Source organism: Sminthopsis crassicaudata, chromosome 1 (genome assembly GCF_048593235.1).
Source record: "Sminthopsis crassicaudata isolate SCR6 chromosome 1, ASM4859323v1, whole genome shotgun sequence".
Taxonomy (NCBI): Eukaryota; Metazoa; Chordata; class Mammalia; order Dasyuromorphia; family Dasyuridae; genus Sminthopsis; species Sminthopsis crassicaudata.
In genome coordinates this window covers 589,272,422-589,293,401 of record NC_133617.1, presented here as the reverse complement: position 1 = coordinate 589,293,401, position 20,980 = coordinate 589,272,422, and the positions used below count along the sequence as shown (strand labels likewise).

Sequence of the window (20,980 nt, the reverse complement as noted above, 5' to 3'; positions counted from 1 at the left end):
TTCTCCTGCGACTTAACTGTTTGAAATGAGCTACTCTTACATTCAATTAAAGTAGGAACAGGTTTATGATCAATTGATGGTATAACTGCTGACTTAGAAACAGAGTTTAAAGTCTGAGGAGGTTTTGAAATCTATGTGTATAGTAGGGAAACTTGCTTTTTATGTTTATAGGGGCTATATTTGAAGTTAGAACTGTACAAGTTTTCATGACGAGGGGTGAGGATGTGGATATAGGGAGATATTAAAAAGCAAGGTATCAAGTCATCATTTAACACTTATTTAAATGCCTATTATGTGCCAGTCTTACAATGCTGAATACTGAGAAACAACCAGCTTTAGTGTAGAATTCAGATTTTGAAAGCCTTCAGAATAGTTCTCCATTTTGCTTATGGTGGAACTTGTACTATTCTAATGGCAGAAGAAAGTGATGGGTTTTTTTTTGGAATGCCTTTGGTTAAATTGCCACAGGTTCTGAGTTTGTATTTCTTGGTCTTAAGTAAATGACTCATTAGTCTCATTAGAGAACTCGAAGCCTCTGGTACTTGTGAAATAGATATTAACATAGCTATCTCTCTCCTCCTTGAGCACTTGCCTAGATTTGATAAGTCCAGTGTTTGATTCACTTTCCTAGAAAGAAAAATGAAACGAAGATGCCCCTCTTATTATTATTTGAAATAAGTTGATGAGAGGAAAAAGACATCTTTTTGTTTTCTCTTTCTCTTGGAAAATAAAAGTATTTCAGTTTTAGTTTTGTTTCATGTATACTATGAAGAGCTTTGCCATTCTGAGTAGTCTTTGACAGATCTTCTACAAAGAGCATGTACTAAGTTATACTTATCCTTTTTGTTTCTAGTTGGTTGTAACATTAATTGATTATCTCTGCTATAAAACACATGCATAGCCCCCGTGACAACTTCCACTAGAGTTAAAGTATAGTGTATCAAAATAAATATCTTTTCTTTATTTTATTGTTATATCAACTAGGGGAAAGATATAAAGTATTGCAAAAGTGAACCAAAAATAAGAGAATACATATAGGGATTTGATCTGTAATGTCATTGGAATAAGAAACTCAGGGATTAGGAAGCTCTACCAATACAGGTTAGCATCTCTTTACTTAGTCTTAGAGATATACCTAAGTATTGAGGGATATGACTCACTTGGCCTATACTTGTCAGAGGGGGCCAGGTCTTTCAGGTTATAAAGTGCTTGGCAAAAAATAAAAAATAGCAAAAAATGTTGTTTTTATTTATTTGATTAAAAATACTTCTAATGTTCTTGCCTTAGTATCCACACTGAAATTTGGTCAGCAGTACTTATAGAGAAAACTATAGTAATTACCTTCTATATAGAATGTATTTTTTATGGTATTGGGAAAAGGAATTTTTTTATGCTACAGTGATTTTAATATAAATCTAATGAAGAAAGATATTGCTTCATCTTTATTACCTATCTGTGCTAGCCAGCATAATAGAGCCTGGTTATTGAGACTTTTACAATTTATTTACCAAATAAATTCACCCATGTTTTCTTAAATCTGTATTATGCCTTGAGCAGAATGATTGGGTATTCAGTTCTATATTATGTAACAGCAGTATTTCCATTTAAAAAATGAAACTGAACTTATCTAAGTTTTTTTTGTTTAGATAGTCTGCATGGTACAAACACATGTGTGCAAATGTATATATATTTTAAATAAGTATATATTTTTAAATGTAAGTTTTATATGAGATAGTGAATTATTTATCTTTAAAAATCAAGAATTTTCTGGATTATTTTATTTTAGCTTAAAAGTAATCGTTGTCTAGAATGATAAAAAATTAAACCACTAAAATTTTCAGAAATAGAAGGCAGCACCACATCTGGTAGTCTTACAGCAGTTCTTATAACAATAAGTGATTGACCAGAACTGGAAAATATTCAACTGTTGAGTTTTGGAGTTTTTTGTTTTTCCGAAAGAATTTGGATTGAAAATTATTTCTATTTCTTATGCCCTTTTTGCATAAGTAAGTCATGTTTATAACTAAACAAGGCTTTTGGTGAAATGTATATGGTTCCCATATCGTGGGGAGACTAACAAATGGGATTCTTTTCCAGTCCCAAATCATTAATTGCCATTTGGACACCTCGCACTAGATTTCCCATGGGTATCTCTATTTTAACAAATCTAAAACAGAACTTAGAATCTTTCATTCAACTCCCTTTCTAACTTCTTTATTTCTATTGATTCTAATGACCCAGATTTTTCATTCTCAAACTTTCAACTCTTCCCTTTCCTTCCCAACAATTATTGAGGGCTTCCTATCTTTTCTTTTTATCAGTCCTTTCTTTCCCCCTATTTCAGATCAAATCCTCTTTGTCTCTTGCCTGGGTGATTGTAATAACTTTCTAATTGGATTGCCTGCTTCAAGTCTCCTGGTCAATCCATTCTTCACAGTGCTGCTGCAATGATATTCCTAGAACAAAGATTTTATCATATTAATCCTGCTCAAGAAACTTCATGGTTGTCTCTAGGAAATACTGATTTCTCTTTTTGACATTTAAGACCTTTTGTTATATGTCTATACTCTACCTTTTCCAATATGTTTAGACCCTACCTTTTCCAAACTTATTAGACATCACATCCTTTGACATACACCATGATTTGCTCAAAACTAATCAACTTTGTTTTCTAAGTACATACAATTCTAACTTCTATCCCCATATCTGGGATGTTTTCCTTCCTACTTCTCCCCACCCCTATCACTTTGACTTAATATTGTTCTTCACATGAGACCCTTTATTATTCCTCTGGCTTCTAGAATCCCTCTCCGTCTCCTCAATAAAAATACTTTTGTTTTTATATTTTTCATGCTTTTTAATTTTTCACACATTTATATGATTGCATGTTTTTCTTAATACAAGCTTCTTGAAGATTGGATGCATGATACCTGGCATGTAGGCATACAATTGGCACTTAATGAGAGTAGCTAGATGTTTCAATGGATAGGATGAGCTAGGAATCAGGAAGAACTGAATCAAATCTAGCCTCAAACACTTACTAGCTGTATAAGCCTGGGTAAGTCTTTGCTTCAATTTCCTCATCTATAAATTGGAGTTAAGAAATAGCATCTCCTTCTCAAGATTATTTTGAGGATTAAATTAAATAATATTGTAAAATATATTGGATTACTTACTGTCTAGGGAAAGAGGGGTAGAGGGAAAGGGAGGGAAAATCTTGAACACAAGGTTTTGCAAGAATGAATGTTGAAAACTATCTGCATGTATTTTGAAAATAAAAAAGCTATTATTAAAAATTGTTATATTGTAAAGCTATTAGGATAGCACTTAGCACATAGTAAAATACCTACATAGTACCTACTGTATGCTTGTGGATGAATAGATTGCTTGTCTTGGCTTGCTGAATGGAATTTATTTGAAGAATTATACTTCTTTGTGAGTTTTCTTGAAACTGATTTTTCTCTTTACTTGGCACAAATTTGTGAAGTGTTATATACTCAAAGAAAAATATTTTTATTTTATTCTGAAATTTCCACAGCTACTTATTATTAATAGCTTATGTATGTTTTTTGGACACTACACAACTTCTCAAAACTTGGAGTCAGATTTGACACCAAATCTGACAAAAGCTACCTTTCTTTCCTGTTTCACACTGATTTTTAAATAGTATTTGCTTTTTAAAATCCCAACCATTTCTGAAAATACAGCTTTGGAAAGAGATAACATGAGAAATTTCAAAAAGTTTTTGGCCTAGCTAAAAGTACAAGTAAACAAACAAAAATGATAGAAAAGAATATTGAGTAATCTAATAGTGAAACTGGGAACTACTTCCAAGTGGTAGTTCTAGTTGTGACAGATAGGGTATCTCATATTTCTTTGATTTTCTTGAGACAGCCTTGCAATGACTACAGGTGCCCTGAGGCACAGTTTGGGAAGTAGAGGTTTAAACTTTTATCAATGAATTCATAGGTAAAAGTGGGTTTAGAAAGGGAATTGTTTTGGAAAATGAAAGACAAAAAAAGAAAAGTGGCTTTCCCTACTTAAAGGTAGGGACCATTCAAGAGGAAATAGTGACTTTTCCTGCTAAGTTAAACAACTCAACTTCCAAATACACACACACACACACACACACACACACACACACACAAACACAAACACATATACTCATGCACAAAGAAAAGAAAAGAAAGTGAAAGACAGCACAACCCTACAAAATGAATAGTTAGCAAGGTAGCTACCGTGTTTCCCCGATAATAAGACCTATCCTGAAAATAAGACACCCACATACTCTTTAATATTCCGCTAAAATAAGCCCTCCCCCGAAAATAAGCCCTATCGAACTTACTATGAAAACGGTCATCATGGTGATCCCCTGCGCTATATGCTGCGTAGCGGTACCTTCAGTAAGCAGCGCCGCCCTCCCCTCCCGGGTGAAACGCACGTCGCGCTCCGAGCTGCATCCAATCAGAGCTGCAGCAGTGAGCGCGTCATCCTCTTCTTCCCTGGTGATTTGCTTGCTGGCGCTACTGAGAGCAGCGCCGCGGAGTAGAGCTGAGACAGGACCATCTAAAAACTCGGTAAGTTCAGTAAGTGATGGAGAATAAAATAAGCACTCAGGGGGCATGATGGAGGCTAAAAGGGGCATGATGGAGGCTAAAATGGGCATGATGGAGGATAAAAGGGGCATGATGGAGGATAAAATAAGCCCTCCCCTGAAAATAAGCCCTCTGGTGTTTTTTAGTCCCAAAAAAATAATAAGACAGTGTCTTATTATCGGGGAAACACGGTAGTAGGGTAGTAGGACTTGGAGAAGAAAGTTGTCAAAAGAAGGATGGGAGAGAAATGGATACACTTTATCTACTTGACATTTTACCTTCTGGGCATCTACCTAGGTGAGGAAGAAAAGAAAGGTCAGGTAGCAAAAGACAAATAGCTTGGGTGGATTTTTGTGGTTGAAGTAAGTTTAAGTTCCCTGGGCTAATATATCACTCAAAAAGAAGTGACATATTGCTGGTATAGAATGACCCTAGCATAGCTAGAGTAATTTAATTTATTATTTCAAGATTTCTTATTCCTTGTAACTGTAAATCGAATGTTTTGTTTTAAAAATATTTCTTGGTCAACCTTTTTTAAGTGATAAGATAATTTGGTTTTGTAGCTAATGGATTAAATGTGTATGAACACACACAAATACAAACATACACACAATTCTTGGATCTAAACCCTTGAAATCTTACCTGGTGGTCAGAATTGTAACATCCAACTATTTGACTGGTTACTAACATATGTTAAAAATATTATTTGTTGTAACACAAGGTCATTCCTGCAATGTAATGGTATTGAATCCACTTTATTTTATGACTGTTAGGCTGGATATATGGATTTTCAAATATATGAAGGTGGAATTTCCTAGAGAGTGAGTTTCATTTAGGCTAAAAATGAAGGCTAATCCTTATCATTTAAATAGATTTCTAAATAAATTTACTTTCCCCCCTAGCTCTTTATAACCCTTTACCTCCTTCAAAATAGTACAGCAAAAAGCTAAAATAGGTGTTTCTAGCTATAGTTTCATTTTGACTGTTAGAAAACAAAAACAATAGGAAAAAAAAGAGTGAATGTTGCATCTGAATTAGCATTTAAAGTGGCATGTTTATACTGAAGGAGAATGGTGTAATATATCCTGAGAGTAGAGAGAGGATTTCAGACTGTGAAGGAATGTCAATTGCATTCATATATTCATTGGGTGGCCATTTGGATAGTAGTATTACTTTGCAGCATCCTTTTGAATATTCTTTTGTGAAGTTGGTAGGTTAGGACTGAGATAAGGTGCTAAACTGAAGGACTCAACCATATGTATATTTCATTGAGATTTATCATGATTAAATTTTTGAGAGTATTAAATTTTTAAAATGCCATATCAATTATTTTAATTGTTTTTTTTTTTTTTTTAATTAATGAGATTGGGTGGATAGATCAGCAGGCCTTCAGGAAAGGGGGAAAAAGTTTATAATAGTTAAGATTTGCAAGCAGAGGCAAACATCTAAAATTACAAGTTACAGAGGAGATGCTGATGAGCATTGCTGGTTTGAGTATCTATAATAAAGTAATTATTGAAAGAGTATGTAAGTCCTTACAATGTGCCAAGCACAAGTATTTAGTTACTTGTGATAAAAAGGAACTGTGTCCCCTGATCTTTAGGGGAAGGTGGAGCTAGGTTGGAAAAACCTAAATCTCAACATCTCCAGACCTTGGGTAGCATCCCTACCCTCCTACTTGATTGCCAGGGGAAACTCCCACAATAATCCCCATTCTTTTGGAGATCTTGGCCTGGGGCATAATTACCACCCATTATTGATTAGTCCCTCAATTCATCTGGAGATCACTCCTTAGCTCCGGGCCATAGAAGGCTAAATAAAAATCAAAGTCCAGTACCCAAACCTTAGCTAATTCCTAATCAAGAACTGGACCACTGAGTGGCTTCTAAGTAAATAACCCTTCTCCCTCTCCCCTCCCCTAGCTTCAGACACTTATTAGCTGTGTGACCTTAGGCAAGTATTTAACCCTGTTTGCCTCAGTTCTTCATTTATAAAATGAGCTGCAGAAGGAAATGGCAAACCACTCCAGTGTCTGCTTAAAAAAAAACAAACACAAATGTGGTCATGAAGAGTTGGACATAATTGTAATAACCAAACAACAGAATCTAATTTATTATTTTTCATGAATAGTGGCTGACTAGTGAGTAAAGTGAAGCATGGCTAAAGCCAGCTTAGTGGGTTATGTAAGCCATCCATTAATTAGGGAAGCCAAACAAAGATGTCATGTCCGAGGTAAGGAACAGCAAGGAAACCAGTGTAATGAGCTATATCATAGATCCAGGGGTACTCAAACTACGGCCTGTGGGCCACATCGGCTGCTGAGGACCTTTAAGGTCCTAATCACCAGGTTATGGCAAATGGGCTGAGGGGCGGAGACAGAATGTGAGTTTTTGTTTTTACTATAGTTCGGCCCTCCCACAGTCTGAGGGACAGTGAACTGGCCCCCTATTTTAAAAGTTTGAGGACCACTGTGGGAGTGTGTAGACAGAAACAAAGTATAAAAAAACTGGAAAGGTAGAAAAAGACCATATATTATAAAGTTTCAAATGTCCCATTGAGATTTTATATTAGACTCTGGAGTTAATAGGGAACCACTGGAATTCATTGAATATTGGGGTAACTTGAGCAGATATATCCTTTAGGAAAACCACGTTGACATTTAGCTCCAACTCAAATTTTCAGTCTTATTACATATTATTCTCCTTCATACATTTTATTGCTGCTATGCTGGCTTCCTTATTATTGTACACACATATGAACATTCCACATTCCATTTCTTGTTTCTGTGCTTGGGGTCTCTCATGGCCTGGAATGCTGGCGGTTTTTTGTTTGTTTGTTTTTCACTTTTAGAATTACTAGTTCTTATTGAGGCTCAGTTCTGAAGGATTTTCTCTATAAGATTTTTCCCGATTTCCCACACTCCCTTTCGCAGCTGCTACTGCCTTGCTCCAAAATCACCTTGTATTTACTTTATAAAATTTTGTCTGTATATATCTATGCTATATACTTTCCTCTAATAGAACAAAAACACCCTGAAGGTAGCCACTGTTTATTTTTTGCCTTTGAATCCTAAATGTCTACCATAATCCCTGCAAGATAGTAAGAATTTGATTGATTGTTTAAAACCCCAGAATGTTGTAGGTGCTTTTAAGAAAGAAAAATATTTACTCAAAAGTATTATTCTTAACTGTTTCACATAGGAAAAAAAAAACAAGTAAACAAAAACAACAAAAATTCTTGTTGTTATCCTGACTCTGCTGTCTAGTGGGATAGATACTTCCTCTCAGTGGCTCAGCAGCACAAATGAAATGCTGGCCTCAGAACTGAACAGGAAGAGAAGCGTAGGCAGAATTGCCTTTGGGAAATAACATGGTGCTTTTAATGACCCCCAAATTTCTCCCTGAAACAAAGGCCCATTTTTAAAAACAATATTCTTCTGCCAATGCTCTATGGTTTGCTATGAGTCATGGAACAACATGTCTCTGAAGAATTAAAGTTAAGGGTGACCCAAACAGCAGTGAAAAGGCACATGATGGGCCTGAGTAGCCTGCAACACATTATTACCAAAGGAGAATTATGCAAGAGAAATGGCATAAAGAATGATATCAGATAATGGACTAGTAATGAAAATGAATAGTCTTATAGTAAAGATGAAGAGTAATTAATACACAGCCTGCATGCTTCACAGTATCTATGCAATGCCAGTAAAACCAGAGGAACATCCCTTTATAGACAGTTTAGAAGACAATATGGCAAGACATGGGAACCAAAGAGTTGTGTTGTCAGCAAATGCTTATAAAGTGCCTAATATGTGCTAGAGAGCAGCTAGGGATTAAATCTCAGACACTTCCTAATTGTATGACCCTCAACTAGTCAAGCAATCTAGTTTACCTTAATTTCCTCATCTATTAAATGAATTGGAGAAAGAAATAGCAAATCATTCCAATATCTTTGCTGAGAATACCCCAAATGTAATCATAAAGAATTGCAACTGAACAATAAAAACAGCATGTGCCATACAGTGTGCTATAAAAACAGCCTCCTGGGATCTCATGTTCTGATTGTTAGAAGAAATATCCATTTCAGAGATGAATGAAGGAATGAGTAAAAAATGTATCATTATTTAACTTGAATTTCTCTACTCAGTAGTGATTTAAAGCATTTTTTCATATTACTATATAATTGGCTTTAATTTCATTGTCTGAAAATAGTCTGTTCATATCTTTTAACCATTTATCAATTAGGGAATGACTTGTATTATTATAAATTTGACACAGTTCTTTATATATTTTAGAAATGAGACCTTTATGAGAAATACTGTAAATATTTTTTCCCAGCTTTGTACTTCCCTTTTAATTTTGTTTCTGTTGTTTTTGTTTGTGCAAAACCTTTTTAGTTTAATATAACCAAAGTTGTCCATTTTATCTTTGATAGTATTCTCTAGTTCTTCTTTGGTCATAATTTCCTCAATAGGAATATATTTGGTCACTATTTAAGAATATCCTTTGAAGTAGCTAATTATATGAACAGAAATAGAGGCTTAATTTCTTCTTGCTTCACTTCAACGATATCACTAACCAAAGAGAAGAAATTAAGAGAGCTGGCACTTGAGGAGAAGCATAGTACTCTGGGAAGAGTGACTTAAAGTTAGAAGACCTGACACTGCCTTACTTCACTGGAATTTACTTTCCTTACTTGTGAAATGAAGGATTTGGAATTTATGTCCCATAAAGCCCTTTCCAGTGGTAAATCTTTGTTCTTTTCCAATTAGAAAGCTTTGGTTCTATGATCCTATTTCAGAATATTTAGTCAAAATAAGAAAAAAGAAAACAAGCATTTATTAAGTGCCAGACATTGTGCTAAGTATCTTGAATTTGTTTCTCTCAACAACCTTGGAAGATAGGTGAAGTTCTTATCCCAATTTTCCTGCAGATAGATTTTAAATGACCTGCTTATTATCACATAGCCAGTGAGTATGTGAGGCTGGATTTGAATTAAAGGCTTCCTGACTCCAGGTTCTACACTTTATTATGTGAACCACCTACTTGCCTCAAGGCTTTTGTGAGTATAGGTACATCTTTCTTTGATTTTTATAAACTAGTGGGGTTTTTTTTTACTGCTAGAGGTCTTGTCAAGGTCAAGTAACTTTCATAAAATAGCCTGAGCAAATTCATGTGATTTTAAGTCCCTGGACAAAAGTTCTAAAGATGACAGGCTTATTCTTTCTTTCCTTTCCTTCACATTGGAAAAAGAATTAAAGAGTGGATTATTTTGAAAACACATAAGTGCCACGCTTGTCTGCAACTTTGGTTTCAGGGGATTTCTGAGTTTGTTATGAAGAGAGATGCTCATATGTCACCCACCTAAAAATCATCAAGATCTGTGGAATATTCCTCTGTTATTGAAATGAAACATGGTGCAATATAATGAATATAGGCTTAAGTTGTTCAGTCATGTCCAACTCTAACCCCATTTGGGTTTTTCATGGCAAATATAGTGGAATGGTTTATTATTTCCTTCTCTAGATCATTTTACAGATGAGGAAACTGAGGTAAACAATGTTGAGTTGCTCAGGCTCACACAATTAAGGCAGTAACTATCTTAAATCAGATTTGAACTCAGAAAGAGAACTCTTTCTGACTCCAGGCCAGGAGCTCTATGCACTATGGTGCCACCTATCTGCCCTAACAATCCAAAGATTTGAATCCTGTTTTTGATTATACTTTTGATCCTCTGTGATTCTCATTTTCTTTGAAATGTGAAATGATAGTTTTAGTAGTGCTACTTTACAGGGTTGTTGTTGAAGTTAAAATAAAGTAATATACAATGTTTCCTAAAAGGCTTACTGGAGTTTTAAGCTTCTAATAATTTGCACTAAGATTTGGGGCATTTTGTGTGATGTAGAAATAAAAGAATTTAATAATTAGTGGAATTTTAGAAAAGAAAGACATAAAATGGGCCATGCTTAGAGGAGGGTAATTAGAGTGGAAAGGGCTTCAGGCTCATGCTAATATACATGAGGATCAATTGACAGGACTGAGAATGGGTAGAGAAAAGAAGACTGGGGCTAAAACTAGGGGGATGCATGACAGATTTCTTTAAGTACTTAAAAGGTTTTCATATGGAAGAAGGATTAAACTTGCTCTGCTTAGCCCCACAAAAAGCAAAATTAGGGGCAATGAATAGTAAAGTTAGTGAAATTCATATTTGAGTTCAATGTAAGGGAGAACTTTCTAACAAATGAGAATGATCCTGATGTTTAATGGGCTAATTCAAGGGGCAGGCAGCTTCTCAATGGAGGTCTTTAGGTAAAAGCTGTAGAGAGATTCTTACCAAGGCTTGAGGAGATATATGGCCATGTCATTCCTCTGTTCAGAGATGTTTAGTACCTCCCATTTCTTTTAAATTTAAAACTTTTTTTAACCTGCTATTAAAAGCTTTTCATGTTTTTTTCATATTTTAGAATTCTACTTAGAGTAGTAGATATTTCAGTCAAATTGGCTTATTACTGAAGCCTCATGGGTGACAATCTGTTCTCCATTTTTGTGCCTTTACCTAGGCTGTCTCTGATACCTGGCATACCACCCCTCACAATTGTCATTATAGGTCACTTACCTTTCTTCAAAGCTCAGTTTATGTCACCTCCTAAAAGCCTTTCATGATTCTTTTGGTTGTTAGTACTCTGTATCTTACACACACACACACACACACACACACACACACACACACACACACACACACTTCCCATACATCTGGATGTTGAAGTACCAGAAGTCAAAGAAAGAAGGTGGCAGCTAAAAGTCAGTAGGGGGAACCCTTGTGTCAGAATCTGGACCTTGAAATGAAAGAAAAGAATTGCCTTCAGTGTGGGGGATTAGGGACATAAAAGTGCATCATTGGGTCCCTGGGTCATAATATTACAAGCTATGGCAAGGGAAAGTGAACATTCAGATAGGTTAGAAAAATTCAGAGGAACAGCTAAAAGCATGTGAAAGCAATATGGTATAGTGTCTACAGGTCTAGCCTTGGAGTCAAGATGACCTAGATTAACCTCAGTCTGACACATATTGAGTTGTCCAAGGCTGAGTAAACTTGGACAAGTGACTTAACTTCTTAGCATCCTATAATAGTTTAAATACTATTTAGGGAGTAGTCTATGGAGTCAGCACCCTGGACAGCTCTCAAACACTAAGGTCTAGCTACTAATTTCCTTCATTGGAAGGGAAATCTACTCCAAGAATTTGCTTAACCAATGAAAGCACATATTCAGATTTAAAATAGAGGGGTTATCCATTTGGAAACAATGTTCCTATACAGAACTGCTGCTTCAGCTGGGAAGAATCAGAGAAGCTAAAGTCTCTGATTTTAGAACTTTACCTCCTTTGATTTAAGGGAATAACTAACTCATTACCACTTTTTGGCTTTGAAGAATGGTATATTTACAAGATTCTAAAGATATAGGAGTATCTTTTCCAAACCTAATTTCAAACGCAAATTCTGTAGGTGTTTTTAAAAAATTGAGTATACTTATCTATGGTCCTGTATTTCTCCTATATTATATATATTTTAATCTAAAATCAGTGACTGTGTCTGACACTGAGAGATGTGTGGTTGGGTTTCTCTCTACTCTGCCCCATTTTTACTTTGAAAGCTTAAAGAACAGGAGGTCATTGGGATTAATTTATTTTTTAACTGAAAAAAAATATTTTTTAACTTACCTGAATTACCTTTGAGTAGCTGTCACATGTTGATGTCTGGATGGACAATTTTCTTTATTCTATGTATAAAATGCAAAGATAGCTCTTCCTTTAAGGATTCTAGCTACCATCTAGTAGCAAAAATGGAGGAAGCATAATGGCTCTTAATATCCACACCATTAAAAAAGTGTTAGAACTTACCATAGTCTAAAATATATGAATACTTTTAACTTTCCATTCTAAACAGCATACTTAATATTCAAATCCATCAATAATCAAATATTTGGTATGAAACTGAATGCTTCTTTTCTTCCTTTTTTAATAAGTATTATAGACAGAAGACAGTTAAGCGTTCATACTCATTTTCTCCCCCAAACACATATCTTAAAGAAGAAAAAAAATGGGACTGCAAAAATGAAGTGACTTGCTCAATTCAATAGCTGGTAATTGGCATGGCCAATTACTCTTCATTTCTCATTTGGGTGCTCTCCTTTGGGCTTCACCATCATGCCTTTAGAAAACTGATCATTCTGTAAGATCACTTGAGGGCTGGAACTCAAACTTTCTGTGTACTTTCTTCACCTCAGCACTTTCTGACTAGAAAGGGTGGAAATGAGAACCCTTCCCACAACCTCCCTTGAAGGAGGGTACCCAGATCAGCCATTTCTTTACTTCCTACAAGGCTGCTCTCCTCTGGTCTTGGTCTTTATGCTCCTGTTCTGGAGGAGCATAACCCTATTCCTAGTTTCTAGTTTACTTTTATTTGATAATTTGATGTTTTCTTCCATTAGACTGTAATTGAGGGCTGAGTATTTTTTTGTATTCCCAAAAATCAACAATGCCTAATCCATCCTACCCTTCATAATTAAAAAAAAAAAAAATTGTTAATTGCCTGAACTAAATATTTAGGATAAATTAGTTTTAGTGGATTAAACAATGTAATTTAGTTATATTTTTGAAAGTGTTTAATGTAGATCATAGATTGAAATATTGAAGGGAGTTTATTCTTTATAATTCCTTCACTTTATAGATGAGGAAGCTATGATTGAGAGAGCCTAAATGATTTGTTCAAAGTCACAATCTAAAGTTTCTAATTACAAATCAAACACTTTTTCAATATAATATGACATGTAAAATGTTATGAAGGAAGGGATTTATTCAAGAGTGTTTTTGTAAATGTTTAACAACCAGCTTTCCAGTGGAACAAAAATATTTTATCTATCACTTTAAGTATAGATCAGAAGTGCCAAACTTGTGGGTCACATGTGATCCACAATATTTCCAAGTGTGATTCAATCTAGAGTATGATTGGGAAATACTTAACAAAAATAAAAACTTAAAAATATAATAAAGCACCAATAATATTGCATTACAAATATTTCAATATGCATTCCACAGTGATTTTTTTGTGGTTGTTGTTCAGTCTTTTTTCAGTTATGTCTAAATCTTCATGACCCCCTTTGTGGTTCTCTTGGCAAAGATACTGAAGTGATTTGCTATTTCCTCCTCCAGTTCATTTAAATAGAAGAGAAAACTGAGGGTTTGATTTGACTAGAGTCATACAGCTAGTGTCTGAAATCAGGAATGAGTCTTCCTGGGCCTAGCACTCTGTCTTCTGTGCCACTAGCTGTCCTATTTCACACTATTCTCTATATAATTATATGCTGTATAGTAGTAGTGTCAAACTTAAATAGAAATAGGGGCTAATTCCTAATACCTGCATTCTAATTTACTCTACTAATTTTGCAATTAAAGAAACTAACTTATAGAAAGAAAATAACTTTGAAGTTGAACCCACATGTATTCTTTTCTCTGTTAATATTCTAGTTATAATTTTGTAAGTTTCCCTAAGTGCATAAAGTTTCTTTCCCAGGATAAGTGTGTGTGTTTGTGTGTGCATTTGCATGCTAGTATGTATTATAATAGTACTCATTTTTATGGAATTGTAGAAGATAAAAATAGGTTCATTTTGTTTAATTAATTGAGATTCTTATTTGGAATCTGTGAACTTTTAAAAATATTTTAATAGTTGTTTTCCTTTATAATCTTTTGTTTATACATCTAAAAGCATTATTCTTGGAAGGGGTCCATAGATTTCCTTAGATCAATATAGGAGTTTACGACACAATAAATAGTTAAGAACATCTAATGTAGTACATGGCTAGACTTGATCAGTTAGAGAGGTGTCTATCCTAAACATGTAAAGGCTTCCCTGGGCTGAATGGGTAGATGAGAACAATTTGTTTCAAAGGCTATGAAGATGTTTGAAGCTTAGAGTATGGTCAGACATTAAAGAAACTAAGGTTATACATTACATCCAGTCATATTGACTTATGTTTTGTCACTGGATTTTGATGGCTCTGGAAGAGGGAGTGAAGCCAATGACTTTGTACTACTCTGCCTCACTTAAATCTAATTAATAGACAAGTCAAGACATAACCCATGACATCATTGGTTCTCTTCAGAAATGAAGTATGAACAACAAGAAGTCTGTGTTCACTTAGTTTTTTTCCCTTGATTGACCATACCATTTAACATTCTTTTAATTTAAGCATGGTCAATGGTGAATAAGAACTCCAGAAAATGTTTTTTTAGAATACAGAGGAGAATAAAGAGAGAGAGAGAGACTATTTAAGTTTAATATCTCTCCTTAAGGATCTTTCCTTTTCTGGCACCTAGTGGCCCTTGAAATATCCTGTAGCTGGGAATTGGACATTGTTTGAAAGCACAGCTGCTCAATTGCATCTCATACAGAGCGAGTCCTGCTGAACTGCCTGAAGAGCTGTATAATCCTAGAGATTTCCTCTTTAGTTCTCAGTTCATTTGTATTACCCAACCATTTCAGCAGAGTTATCACCATTCTCTCTTTACTTCATCCTGTGTCTTTTATAAGTTTCTGACTTAGACTCTTGTAGAGTATGTGAAAGATTGAAGATAAACTTAGCCAAGCAGCGAATTCTTTGAAGTATGATACTTTAACTTCAAGCATTGTGGCAAAAAATACCTACTCTTAAAAAGTGACTATAGGAAGTCCTGGGGTCAGAGGTAGATGTGATGAAGTATATATGTGAAATCTTAAGTATTTTAAAATGACTTCCTTGATGATACCTGTCTTTAATTGCTTTTTTATATTTGAGATCCAGCCAGAGAAGGGATTTGTGGTAGCAAATTCAGCTGTAGGAATGAGGCCACCAAGGTGGTTGGTGAAAAGGGTTGCAGGGGGAGAAGGAAGACAGAGACCTCTGAAGAGTTAACTGAATTTTAATGAAACACTGATCTTGGAAAGTGACTGGGGGTGATGGTGTGCTGTTACATATCACTAATAATCACTAGAGAAGTTAGAAAGGAAGCAGAAGGAGGTGGAGGTTAGGTGTGAAGATTGATTCTCAGATAGGAATGGATGGTTCATCTTAGACAAAGTGGGTGAAGAGGACCATTATGCCAGATTTCTTGTGCAAAGTTCATTGTGAAAACTGGCATAGTTTGTAGGTCAGGTGCATGATTGGAGGGTCTCTTGAATCTGAAGTCAAAGGTAGCATGATTTAAAACCCCAAAGAAATTCTTCTTCTCAGCTATTTATGGGGTTAAAAGAACTAGGCTGGTACCTGGAAGTAGATGTTAGGAAAGATTATTGAGGATAATCATACCAGAGGCTAAGACCTAGACAATAAGGGCTTGAGTACTAAAAAGACTTCTTAATGGTTTAAATCTGTGTCCAGCCTGTCTTGGAGAGTAGGTATGATATATGATTTATTGCAACTGTATATCATTTTACCCTCAAATCCTTTCATTTTGGAAGAGAAATTAGATGTATACTTGAATTATGTTCTCAAAATTATAGGCTGAGGGAAGATTTCTGAAGCCAGAGTGTGGTCTTTAGAAGAGAAAATTTTCCCTTTTGTTATTATGTTGGCTAAGGAAATTTACCATAGAGAATCTAGATGCTTCCTTGCCTTAACCATATTTAAAGGTTGCTCTCTGGGGTGCTCTACTTTGTCAGTCATTAAGAAGCTTAATTTATCCTTACAGAAGTTATAATATTTACCACCCAAGTAAGAGCCTAATAAAATAAAATTTTATTATGTTTATTGAACAGAGCAAAATTCTTCCATTTTGGAGTTCATTCTGCTATAGAGTAAAAATAAACTACAGATAGGTAGGTTCATAGGATTGAAAGAACCTTAGTCTAGTTCAACTTTATTATGTAAAGATGAGGAAACTGAGGACCAGAATTTGTGACTTTTCCAATGTTACAAAGGCAATCCAGTGGCAGGACTTTGTCTCCATATTCAGCATACTTCCCACTGTGCCAAAAACAGCTCTTTGATTCTTTGAATTTTAAGTCTTGAAAATAAAATGTTCAGAGAATCAGAATGTGATATATAAAAATGGAATACATTAGTGAGGATTCTAATTCCATTTCAGTCATCAGAATGATCAAAATACAAATTTGGAGGTAAAAACCTATTAATTTTGAACTTTATTTCCTTCACCCCTGCCCCACCTGCCTCAATTAAATTTTTTTCTTTTCCTTATTCACTATAAACTAGAAGTCACTCTCTCTTTAAGCACTGGGACAGACTTTATTGACTAAAGTTGCTCCTATATTGCTGGCATCTACTTTGGGTATTAAATGAATGAATGCTGTCCAGGGAGGAGAGGTTGGGAAGGGGGCAATTTAGATATTTGGGAATTATGTCCTACTCCAACCTCGAGTTCCTTGTAGGAATTGCTAACATTTTCCTGCTTGTTAAATAAACTTAAAAAACTATTTTCATCATGGCTTATAGAGTCAAAAAGAGACTCCATTTACCTCTCTCCCTGCCCCCCAACTCCATTTGTTTCTACAAAGTCTCTAGGTAACATTTTTGCAGAAATTGCTAGACTCAGAGCCAGGCAAACCAAAGTTTAAATACTATCTCTGACACTTTTTTTTCCCTTGGGCAAGTAATTTAACATTTTTTGACTGTCTCAGTTTCTTCATCTGTTAATTAGGGGATGATGATACTTCCTATCTGCCAAGGTTGCTGTAAGAATAAAATGATAGTGTTTTAAGGTACTTTGTGTACTATAGAGTATGATAAAATACTATTTTTGTTATTGTTGTTATTATTGTTATTGTTTTGAGCAAAAGTGATTGAATTCCATAGTTATATGCTTTTGTTAGTCTATGTCTGATATACCAGCTTATGATAAAAGGAGTGTCTCACACTCTATATTTATTCAATTTTCATTCTCATGATGCCCAAAACCTGAGTTTTTTTAGTGACACTGAAAATTAGTACCACAGATAGGAATTTTTAGCATGATTTTTATAGAGAAATTGTAAATGTCACTTTGTTCTTTTCTGTTCTCATTTCCATTCATTGCAGTTCAAACTACAATGACTAAAATAACGGTCTACCTTCAAAAATTGCATTTTCCCCCTTCTTCTAGTATCAGATTAGCTATATAAAAACCAGCATAGTATCTCTTTTGGAAAGTGCCAAGCCTGTTGAAATCCATGAATAAAAAGCATGTTTAAAATATGCCTCTTTTGTTGCAGTTTAAGGTGAAGATATTTTAAATGTAACTATAGTGCTATTCATGAGAGCTACAGAAAAGTCAAAGCATTTTTACATAATACTATAGGGGAGAGAAATATGCTATGAAATTAAGTGGAATATTCTTATTTAAAGAGGATACTTCAGTCTTCTGCAATTTAGGTAATGTACCTGTTTCCTGGTCACTCACTTCTCTGCTGGTTTGTTCTCCTGGCTAGATGAAGGACCATTCATTTTTAATTTATAACATATTCAACAGCAGAGCATAAGATCACAGCTCTAGGGGATGTGCTACTGAAGAAATATTTTCCTTTACAGGGCACTTTAAAAAAAAAAAAACTTTTTATCTCCCAGATCACCAGGTGATTTGGATGCCTGCACAATGAAGAATTCAGAATGTGCTATTTCTGCACAGGCACACTGGGAACTTGGGCTTTGAAGTGCATTGCTTCTCATTGTGGGGCTGCAATAGAAAACTAGTGCATTTCATAGACTTTACCAAAGCTAGATGGCTCAGTAAAATGAGCCCAATCTCAGGGTGACTGATTAAAAGAAATGCCAACTAGATGAAAGCTCTCATTGCCAATGTCAATCTGATTAAAAAAAAAATTCTTAGATTGACGGGTAGGTCCAATCTTTCCTTTATGTTAGCATTAGAGGATTCCATTTTTTCATGTTAAGAAGTCAATTGGATTACCTGAAGAACACATTGAAGCAGATTGTGGCAGTCGTCAAAAGGTCAAGCTACAAATGATTTTGTACCATAATATTTTGGGAGGACCTTCTGAAATATAAGGAAGACTTCAGAATGAAATGAATGTTTTAAAAAAATGTAAAAGCTTTTTGAATTTATAGGTAAGTAATATCATAGTCATTCTTTCTCTTTGAATTTTGTTTTTTACTATCTCTCTTTGGTTGCAGACCTGTATTCTTATTTTTAAAGGCAAACAAAAGGTTTCAGTATAAAAATGAAATAATTCCTGCCTTCAAGGAACTTAAATTCTTCCATGTGAGAGAGTGGAGGATGAATATATGTGTGTGCAAGATAAAGGCAAAAGATATAAAATAAAATTTTGAAGGGCATGATTGGAGCTTAGAAGATCAAGAAAAAAAGGTTCATATAGAAAATAATGCTTTGAACTTTCCAAAATAATTTTTTTTCAAATGAGATTCTGTTTTTTTTTCCCTCAGAGAAAAAGAGTTTAAAATGAAACCTATTATAAACATACATATTTTTTTAACATCTAATCATTATAATTCATCTCTTTCTGATACAATCCAGAAAGCATTAATTACGTATCTACTATGCATTGGAAATATAGAAAGCCAAAAACAAACCTTATATTCTAGGAACTTATATTGTATTGGAAATGAATAAAAATATAGCAAGCAAACAAATATATGTGATTATTCAAGGGGAAAAGAAAAGTGAGAGACTCAGAAAGTGAGGAAGAGAGAGAATCTAAGTAATAATTAGGAAGATCGTGAAAGATTTTCTGAAGAACTCACTATTTGACAAAACTACTAGGAAAATTGGAAATTAGTATGGAAGAAATTAGAGCTCAACCCACATCTAACACCCCATACCAAGATAAGATCTAATAGGTTCATGATTTAGACATAGAATGATATTATAAGCAAAATAGAGGAACATAGGATAATTTACCTCTCAGATTTGTGGAGAAGGAAGTAAGTTATGTCCAAAGAAGAACTGGAACTCATAATTGAACACCAGATAAATAATTTTGATTAGTTTTGTTTTTACAAAAACATTTTAACTTAAAATAATGGAGACAAGATCAGAAGGAAGCAATAAATTGGGGAATCATTTTTAAATTTAAGGGTTCTGATAAAGGCCTCATTTCTAAAATATATAGAGAGAATTGACTCAAATTTATAAGCATTCAAACCACTCTCCAATTGATAAATGGTCAAAGGATATGAACAGACAATTTTCAGATGAGGGGATTAAAACCATTTCTAATCATATGAAAAGGTGTTCTAAATCGCTATCGATCAGAAAAATGAAAATTAAGACAACTCTGAAATACCACTACATACCTCTCAGATTGGCTAAAAGGACAGCAAAAGACAAAGACAAATGTTGAAGAGGATGTGGGAAAACTGGGACACTGATACATTGTTGGTGGAGTTGTGAACTGATCCAACCATTCTGGAGAGCAATTTGGAACTATTTCCAAAGGACTATCAAACTGTGCATACCTTTTGATCCAGCAGTGTTTCTACTGGGCTTATATCTCAAAGAAGTCATAAAGGAGGGAAAGAGACCAGCATGTGCAAAAATGTTTGTGGCAGCCCTTTTTGTAATGGCAAGAAACTGGAAACTGAGTGGATACTCATCAGTTGGAGAATGGCTGAATAAGTTATGCTATATGAATGTTATGGAATATTATTGTTCTGTAAGAAATGACTAGCAGGATGATTTCAGAGAGGCCTGAACAGACTTACATGAACTAAGTGAAGTGAGTAGAATCAGGAGAACATTGTATATAGCAACAACAAGATTGTGATAATCAGCTGTGATGGTCTTGGCTCTTTTCAATAATGAGGTGATTCAGGCCAGTTCCTATGGTTTTGGGATGGAGAAACAATCTGTACCCCTAGAGAGGACTATGGGGATTAAGTATGGATCACAACTTAGTATTTTATTGTTGTTGTTCGCTTGCATTTTGTCTTCTTCCTTGTTTACTTTTTTTTGTTTACTTGTACAGCAAGAGAATGATATAAATGTTGATACATATTGGATTTAACATATATTTTAACATGTTTAATGTATATTGAATTGCTTGCCATTTAGGGGAGGAAGTAGGGGGAAGGAGGAAAAAACTAAAACATAAAGGTCAATGTTGTCAAATTATACATGCATATGTTGTGAAAATAAAAAAAGCTTTATGGGTCAGCTAGGTGGTTCAGTGGATAGAGCACTAGCCCTGAAGTCAGGAGGACAAATCTGGTCTCAGACACTTTACATTTCCTAGCTGTGTGACCCTGGGCAAGTTACTTAATCTTAACTGCCTTAGCAGGAAAAAAAAAAAAAAAAAAAAAAAAAAAAAAAAGGAAGATTTTCTGTAGGAGGTAACCTATGAATTTGAATTTTGAAGGAAATGAAGGATTCTAAGAGGCC

The 20,980-nt window shown here is 34.7% G+C and overlaps 1 protein-coding gene across 1 annotated transcript in view; it reads left to right on the top strand.

Annotated features, from left to right (window-relative positions):
* Positions 1-20,980, top strand: part of MAST4 (microtubule associated serine/threonine kinase family member 4) — a 769,506-nt gene that overhangs the window by 411,658 nt on the left and 336,868 nt on the right.